At 40.5% G+C, this 8,730-nt stretch overlaps 1 protein-coding gene across 1 annotated transcript in view; it reads left to right on the top strand.

The window, feature by feature from the left end:
* UBAC2 (UBA domain containing 2) overlaps positions 1 to 8,730 on the top strand; it is a 124,992-nt gene that overhangs the window by 66,870 nt on the left and 49,392 nt on the right. The window lies entirely within an intron of this gene.

The raw sequence follows: 8,730 nt of genomic DNA, 5'->3' as shown, positions 1-8,730 counted from the left end.
TCAAAAGCTCCCCCCCCCCCCCAAAAAAAAAAGTGTATTCAGCATGCATGTTCTTAGCTCACAAGTGCATAACTTTACATTTTTTTAGGTTTTTTCTAGATCTTGACGCTTTTTAGAAAATCAATACCACATTCACTTTTCTCCAGTCATCTGGTACATTTCTCGTTGTTAAAGTGTCCTTAAAATTAGAAACAATGGTCTGGCAATAACCCGACTCAGCTCTTTGTTGACTTGCGGTTGTGAGTGAACGGACTGTATTAGACGTGATGAGGTCAGCAGGGCCTAGAACACCAGAGCCCAGGGGAGAAGAGACTGCGGAGGCCAGTTTAGCAGCCAGGTTGGATTGAGGATCAGGTGAGTATATATAATTTATTTGAGCCCCTAGAGAAAAACAAGCAGTTAACCCTTGCAGTGCAGGGGTAGCCCCACCACAAAAGTTAACTTTTTACATTCCTGGAGTTCCTCTTTAAAAGTTGAGATAGAGTTGCCATTCTGTGACGTCCACTGCTTTTTCTTCTCCAACTCCACCACCAACGCTTTAATGGCACTATAATTATACAGGGAGCACAAGCAGCGTCATAATGTCACCCCACGATACCCATGTTTATGACAATTGGGCTACATAGCATTTATATTATTGTTACACTAGTCAATTAAGACTGAAGTGTTATTAAACAATTCTCCTTGCAACCAGGGCAACGGCACTCAGTTTAGGCCTTGTTCACACCAAGCGCGTTCCAGGAGCAGAGCAGTTACAAAACTGCATCCAATGTATTCCAATGCTATTGTTCCAGTTCACATCGCAGTGTTTTGTTCCAGAGCCGGTAAAAAAACTGCAGCAGGCCCTATTTTACCTGCTCTGGAACGCATGCAAACGAATCAAAAATGCATGCAAGCGCCCTGGAACGCACTGAAATGTTTTTTAACCACAAACAGCCCGGAACGCATCAAAAACGCGGCACAACCCACTGCACTGTGTGTGCAGGAACTCATGCAGATCTGCTCTGCATTTGGTGTGAACAAGGCCTTAAGAACACCTCAGCATTTTCAGCTCTCTGATTACATGAGTAGATTACTGCTTTTCCTAGAAGTCTGTATACAGTGTAAAGCTCCAAGCAAGTGTACTTTTTGTTTTAGGTAGGGATGCACCGATACCGGTATTTTGGTACCGAGTACGAGTACCGATAATTTTTTTCCGGTACTCGCCGATACCAATTACCGAGTAACCGAAGTCCCATTAAGGAAGCCAGGTGGCGTGTAATGACTCACCACCTGGCTTCCTGATTAGCCGGGAAGCCGGGCAGTGTGTAAAGAGTCGCCACCCGGCTTCCCAATTAACAAAAAAGTCCTCTCTTACCTTAGTATGTGCAGCCTGTCATCCCCCGGGGCCTCTCCACCGAGAACACGGCCTTCGTCCGGTACCCAGCCGGAGCCGTCTAGCCGGCCAATCAGGAAGTCGGGCCGTGAGGCCGGCTCCATGCTCTCTTGTCATGAGATGACAAGGGAGCATGAAGCCAGCTTCCCGGCCAATCAGAAAGCAGGGCGTCACGTCATTAGACGGCGCCCGGCTTCCTGATTGGACGGCTAGGGCTGGGTACCGGACGAAGGCCGCATTCTCGCTGGAGAGGCCCCGGGGGATGACAGGCTACACATACTAAGGTAACCTTACCTCACGAGGCCAGCTTCCGGTCAATCGCGAAACCGGGCAGTGTGTAATGACGCACTGCCGGCTTCCTGATATCGGAAGTACTCGTGCTAGGCATCGGAGCATCTGGGCGAGTACGAGTACTTGCCCAAATACTCGGAATCGGCACCTATACAGATGGCAGTAAAAACCTGGCAGATATTGTAACTCTTCCATATGCTGTCAAAATGCAAGATGTTGGCTGGTGTTTCACATTAAAGCCAAGTTGCAGGTGCCCCTGCAGTAGGAGTTTTATTTTATTTTTTTTGCTTAGACTTTCTAAGACTCTGGCACTTGTAAAAGAATGCTGAGGCTGCTGTTTTTTTTTATTACCACACTGAGAGCGATCATGAGGTTATAGTCGAGATAACCCACTTAGCAGTCATTCCAGAGCAGAAGCTGGTAAGGTTATGTAATAAAATGCTTGTGAGGCATATAATTCACTTGCAGTAGATTTTTTTTTTTTCTTCACAAAACTAGAATTTTCTTTTAACAAAACATGTTTGAGTTCTGAAATGCTGACTTCATTGCAAATTATGTTTCACAGATTACCATTGCCCATGTCTACATAAATATGTGCAGTCTATACCAAATTAAATAACATTTTGGCAAGTAACACCTACTCGTTACCATGTAGGTAATGTTATGTGACCAAACTGATGAATACTATTTGTATTATTAACATTGAACTAGAACTCCATTTAGAGCAGATGACTAACTAATAAATACATTGAGGGGAATTTATCAAAGCTGGAGCAGACGAAATCTGGAGCAGATTTGCACTGCAACCAATCAGCTTCTATCTCTCAATTTCAAATCTCAACTGAGCAAACTGAAGAGATATGCTGATTGGTTTCCATAGGCAACTGCTCCAGTTTCTGTCTGCTTCGGTTTTGATAAATTCCCCTCATTATCTGTTTACATTAGCTTTTTTTTTTCTTATGCTATGAGCTCTAGTTGTAATGAACCAAAATCGATCAAAAAAAAGCTTTGCTAATTTGCAGTCATATTTCTATTGGTGTGTTTACACGGCAGTGGTTAGTGCTGTCTTAGCTACAGATATTGCTGACCAGTTTGGTTAAGGGTAGAATGTTGATGGCTAAAAACAAATGTAAAGCAATTCTTTTTCAACCAAGCAGAATCACCTGAAGCAAAATACAGTCACTCTTAAGCGGGTTTGCTCAGGCGTTAGCTCTTAAAGCACATCTAAACGCAAAACTAAAAATGTAATCTATTGCAACTTACCAGTGGTGGCTGCATTAGTTTCTTTTTTTCTTTTATTTCCACCTGGTGATCCGGCACAGTAGAGAGAAAAAAGTAAGTGTTTGGCACACACCATTAATAATGTAATGGGGTTTATTCCTCTAATTAGCGTTCTGTTTAGGCTTTTCTTTTTTTTCTCACATCTCTGACTAACTATGTAATTATGTAATTGGGGAGTGTCCAAAAAGGCTAAAAAGTTGTAGCCTTTAGAACTACTTTAAGGGATGGAAACATATTCTAATTGTTTTTGTCCTTGTTTTGGAGATGGGCACTGTAGCACCTGCTGTGCTTTCACTGATGAGCTCTGATAATAGTATGTAATACATGGGTTTCTTTTATCTTGGCTGTTCTGTAACATAGAAATCTAAGGTTTTTCTTTCTTAATATATACATTTGAGATATACATCAATACTATGTTTCTTCATTATCTTACATTTTAATCATCATGAAATATTCACTAACCGCACAGCTGTTTTGCAATGCTCTACAGCAGATTAGAAATAAAGATTAAATAGCTGCAACGTGTGACCGTTTTTTTTATCTTGAACGTTTACAACAAAGTCAAGAAAATGTTGATGAGAAGAATAGTTGTGCTCAAAAACTTGGACACGCCTGGTCAAACAACATGTTTTGCTGATGTTCTCATTGGAAAGCGAACCCTGGCTGATTTTTAGCAAATTTTAGTGCACTTATTATTTATTGGCTAACGTTTACAGACAATCCATAGTCGGAAGGATTTTTTTTTCTTAACTGCATTACATTACATTCCTGGTGCCCATCGCTGTGGCTTGGGTTTGGGGGCTGCGGCTATGGCTCAATGGTGTGATGAAACAGTTTCTATTTTCCTCTTCGAAAATAGAAATTTTAATTTGAAAATGTTACATTTTTAAAAATCCCCAACATTTTTAAAAACGTACTACTACGGGCAGCACAGTGGCGTTGTGGTTAGTGCTTCTGCATGGGGGCCCCTGGTTCGAATCCCGGCCAGGTCACTGTCTACAAGCCATTTGCATGTTCTCCCTGTGCTCGCGTGGGTTTCCTCTGGGTACTCCGGTTTCCTCCTATACTCCAAAGACATGCTGGAAGATTAATTGGCTCCTGTCCGAATTGACCCTCCTATGTATGCATGTGATATAAGGTCCTTAGATTGAGGGCAGGGACTGATGTGAATGACTGACTGCGTAAAATTGTCCGCACTATATAAATACCAATAATAAATAAATAAATAGTCTTGGGCTATGCAGAGAACTAGCATTTAGGACAAAGTCATATATTTTTAAAGGTACTGGTAAGATTAGATCTGTTTAACATTCAAATGTCATTGATAAATTGTATCTAAAGCCTAAATCTTTTTAGTTTTAAAAAGAATAGGAATTATTGACATCACTGTCTGTTTTCTTTTGCCATTCACGTCTCAGTGTGAAAATTTTGCTTTACTTTGTTTCCTGTAAACACAACATCCAAACACTATCCAAAATAATAATAAAGTTTTCACTTTACATACACTGTGATAATAGTAATAGAAAAGGTTAGTTTACATAGTTTGGGTGATATCTCATACACTTTCTGAATAAATTAAACAAAAAATCTTGTTGACTAGAATGCCTCTACAGAAGTAGATTTTACTTGTGTGTCTTTAAATACAGCCCAGATGAGGTGGTATTGAATGGTAAAATGTACTTTGTATCCAAGTGTAACTTGTAGGTAGTTATCAGCTGCTGGCCATTAGCTGTTGCAGTGAAATATTACTTGAAATGCTGGCAACATATGTGAACAGAAAGCGATTATGGACACATTGTATGTCATGGGTGGGTGAATAGGACTCTATAGATTCTGTAAAACAGATTTAGTACCTGTGGAGATCAAATTATTAAGAAGTAAAAATATTGTAAATTTGGCTGCCATGTGTATTGTAAATTTAAGTTGATTTTATAACATGCATACAGTGGCTTTTATATTCAATACATGTACTAAGGACTGATTGGAACTCGCTTTTTACCTTCAAAACAATCTAAATTCTTTGTGGCATGAATTAGGCAAGCTACTTGAAATACTCTTTAGGGAGTTTGATCTGTATTCAGTAGCAGCTCCATTACAACACTACATCAAGACAGTGACATAGACCCATGGTGTGTATGCCATATTTATAATGCACCATATTTATAATGCAGCAGATATTGAGTTTTACCAGACCAGCCAATGTTCACCCACTTGTTCTTTCTTTTATGATAGTGCACACCACTGTCCTAAAGAGTGGTTATTTGAACAGATTAAAACTTCGCTGTGGCTATTCTCTTCTGATCTCTATCATTGAGTGTTTGTGTCTTTCACCTTTCTCTGCAAACCCTAGAAGCTATTGTGCATAAACATCCCAGGGGGTACTGTATCCATCACTTTTAACGCGGGCGCACATTCAGTAGTAGACGTTTTGCATGAAATTAACGAAAACTAAAACAGTTGAGCATCCGAAACCGCATATGTAAAGAAAGGAACACACGGCGGCCATATCGGCCACTGGAAGCGGGGTGCATGACATCACACGCATGTTGGGCGACTCCATTTTGATGTATATCTTGGTGTACACCAAGATGGTGGCACCCGTACCAGCGTGTGACGTCATCTGACGTTGTGCATGAGCGCCGTAATGTGATGTTATGAGCTTCTACTCCAAGATAGTGGCACGCATGGGCAGAACACGCCAGTGGCCAATATGGCCACTGCGCGTTCTCAAACTAATTATGTGCCTGGATACTTTTTTCGTATATTTGGGTATATAATAATTTGTTAATTCAGATTCGGACGAACCGCCGAATCAACTGAATTTTGTTGACTTTGCAGGTTGGTCCGAATCCGAATGCACAAGTCTATTCAGTAGCTTTTTCTGTATATCAAGCATCTTGCCTGTTTTAGTGCGCAGTTGACCAACAACTGAACATCTTGATCATGCCTATGTAAAAAGGTGCAGCCACACTCTCTGGTTATTTGAGCATTAGTGCATACCAACATTGCTAGGGGAAATCTTGAGTCTATATTTGGTTGTTTATTCCAATACTAGTAAAGATTGTCCATAAACAAGATATGAGCACATGAAGAGGTTCAATGATTAGGTAAATTAAAATGTTTCAGTTGAGTCTGTCATGCCAATAAATGTTACTGTGGAATACAGAATTCACTCTGGACATTATCTCAACTGGCAAGCATATTCATACTGATTTCTACTATAGATTTATAGCTTTAAATAGAAAACATGGGGATTGCTTATTTCAATCAGTGACAAATGTATTTTAAAGCAGTACTCCAGGCACAATAACTTTAATTTCATGCCTTTTTATAAAAAAAACAGTAGTCGGGGGAGTGAATACTCTACACACAAGGAGTGCAGGAGTGACTGGACTTTACTGGAGGAAGTTCCTGCAAAAAAGCAAATGTATCAAGCAACATAATTACCGCTAGTTGAAAATCAGGCTGCCTCCCCTTCTCTGCAACAGGTTTACAGACCTGTGTGTCTGTATTCTTGGGCAGCCAAGTGCCGACAGTTTGCAAAGTTTTAAGGCAGATTATTACCAAAGATGCAACAGATTTTCACTCTAAACAGGTGCATAATTAAGAAGTAGCCGGGGTCAGGTTTTATTCTGTCACAGAGCTTTAGGGCTTGTTCCCACCATTTTCTGGTCCAGATCTGCAGACACGGTGCTATGCGTGCAGTGCGTTTTTGACGCGTCCCAGTTAAAAAAAACCGTGTTCGTGCGTTTCCGGACCGTATCCAGACCGGACAAAATGTGACATGCAGTATTTTCTCTGTCCGGACCGGAACGGACTGCGCACGTGAGAACTGTAGCCCATAAAACACATTGGGATGCATTTTGGGTGCAGGAGCGCACGGTTCTGGTCCGGACGTTGTGTGAACAAGCCCTTAGAGCAGCAGAGGGACGAATTTATGACTCATGCTATAAACTTGTAATACAGTCTTCCGAACGAAGATCCAACTGTTGATTTACCATCACCGATTTTCATTTTTGATATGTGATCGAAATTGTTTGATCGGTCAGGTTGCACATTTTTTCTCTGACCAAGCGAAAATTGATGAATCAGTGGGGTTTTCGTTCGTCAAAAATCATAGCAAGAACACAGCACATGCACAGAAGGAAATTTATTTCCGTTTCTACTCGCGTATGGCCAACTTTAGTTTCAGAGCTGAGATATTTAACATCACAAGAAGCCTCCGGGGCCACACTCTTCAGTGTGCCCAAGCTCACATGTAGCACTCGGGGGCTCTCTGATTTTGGGGTGTCAAAGCTTGAATCCCTCCGGAAGATATCTACATTATAAACTGGTAGGTCTCCAGGCTCACTTTGTAAGGTTACTCACATACTCCCCCAGGAGTCCAATCCCTTCAGACTCCTGAATGGTGGAAGGAGATGTCATACCCAATGGTGGAAGGAGATGTCAAGAAAGGTGCCCTGAGCAACAGTTTGTGCAACTTTTTGTAAGTATCCCAAGATATATTGCAGCACTAAAATATAAACAATAAAAATCTTATGGGGGTTCCTGGCTTTGCTCCACTCTCCTTAACCCCTTTGTGACTGACGACTTACAGCTGGGTATCCATGGATAACATATATAATATATATTCCACTTATAAATTATTGCGATTTTACTATCTTATATATTTTTATGGCAGCTAAGTTAGATATTTTAATCTATTCAGGTGAGATGAGCTACTCATCTGTTACATTCACTTAATTAATTATGAATCTATTTGTTTATACATTTATATGTATCCTCAAGACTTTGATATTTATTTTATTTAGGTTTATCTTCTGTGCACTGTTTCCCACCCAGTGCAGTTGACAACGGGATTGTGGTTTGGTGGGATTGAGTTTAAACACCGGACTTCATTTGGTATTGTTGATTTGGAGCTTATAACATGTATGCTAGGATTAGTAGTTTATTTGTGCTCTACTGACCCACATACACTGGCTAGTTTAGAGTTAACCAGTCCATCAAGGAGCATTGCTTCCTGCATATGTGTAGGGGGGAGTTTTTGAACACATTTAAGTGAGATACAGGTCTGTATTTGTTACGTCTATGAATAATCCTATGGGTGAAACATGTGAGAGTTTGTAGCTGGTTGGGGGCTTGCTGGTGCTGGTATTTGCTGTTACATAAACAGTTATACTGGATTTGCTGTGAATTTCAATAAAGTCTAAAGGATTGGAATTCTCTAGATAGTGCGGTCTGTTGGTATACTACAATAGGGATGAGAGCATTTCACTCTCCCCATAATTCTCCTTTAAGGGTGGCACCATAACATGATAATTTTGTCAGTATAAATACTCCCTGTGTTTCCATACAATAAAAGTAGTGTTTTATTAATTGTATGCTGTTCCAGACTACTTCCAGTTTTCAGCTCAAAGACTCTGAGCTACTCATATTGATCTCTTCGATTTTTCTAAACATGCCACATCTTGTGTTAGGAGTCTGATTCAACCAACACAAGAATCAACATGGCATAAGACCTGCCGATGACCGCAGATGTGGATGACTCATCTGTAAACCAATGACTCACTCAGTCAGTGGTATATTATACAATTAGTGGAAATTCTGAACAATTCTTAGATATCAAGGTGTGAATAGGCAATGCAGAGCTTAACCAATGGGACGTTTCACACAATACAACCACATACACTACTGGGCAAAAGTTTTAGAACACCCCCATTTTTCCAGTGTTTTTTCAAATGTAAGCAGTTCAAGTCTAGTGAATAACCTGAAATGGTACGCAG

Source organism: Nanorana parkeri, unplaced genomic scaffold (assembly GCF_000935625.1).
Source record: "Nanorana parkeri isolate BGI_ZX_2015 unplaced genomic scaffold, ASM93562v1 scaffold768, whole genome shotgun sequence".
Classification (NCBI taxonomy): domain Eukaryota; kingdom Metazoa; phylum Chordata; class Amphibia; order Anura; family Dicroglossidae; genus Nanorana; species Nanorana parkeri.
The sequence above is the reverse complement of the archived record's forward strand: the minus strand, read 5'-3'. Positions and strand labels throughout refer to the sequence as shown.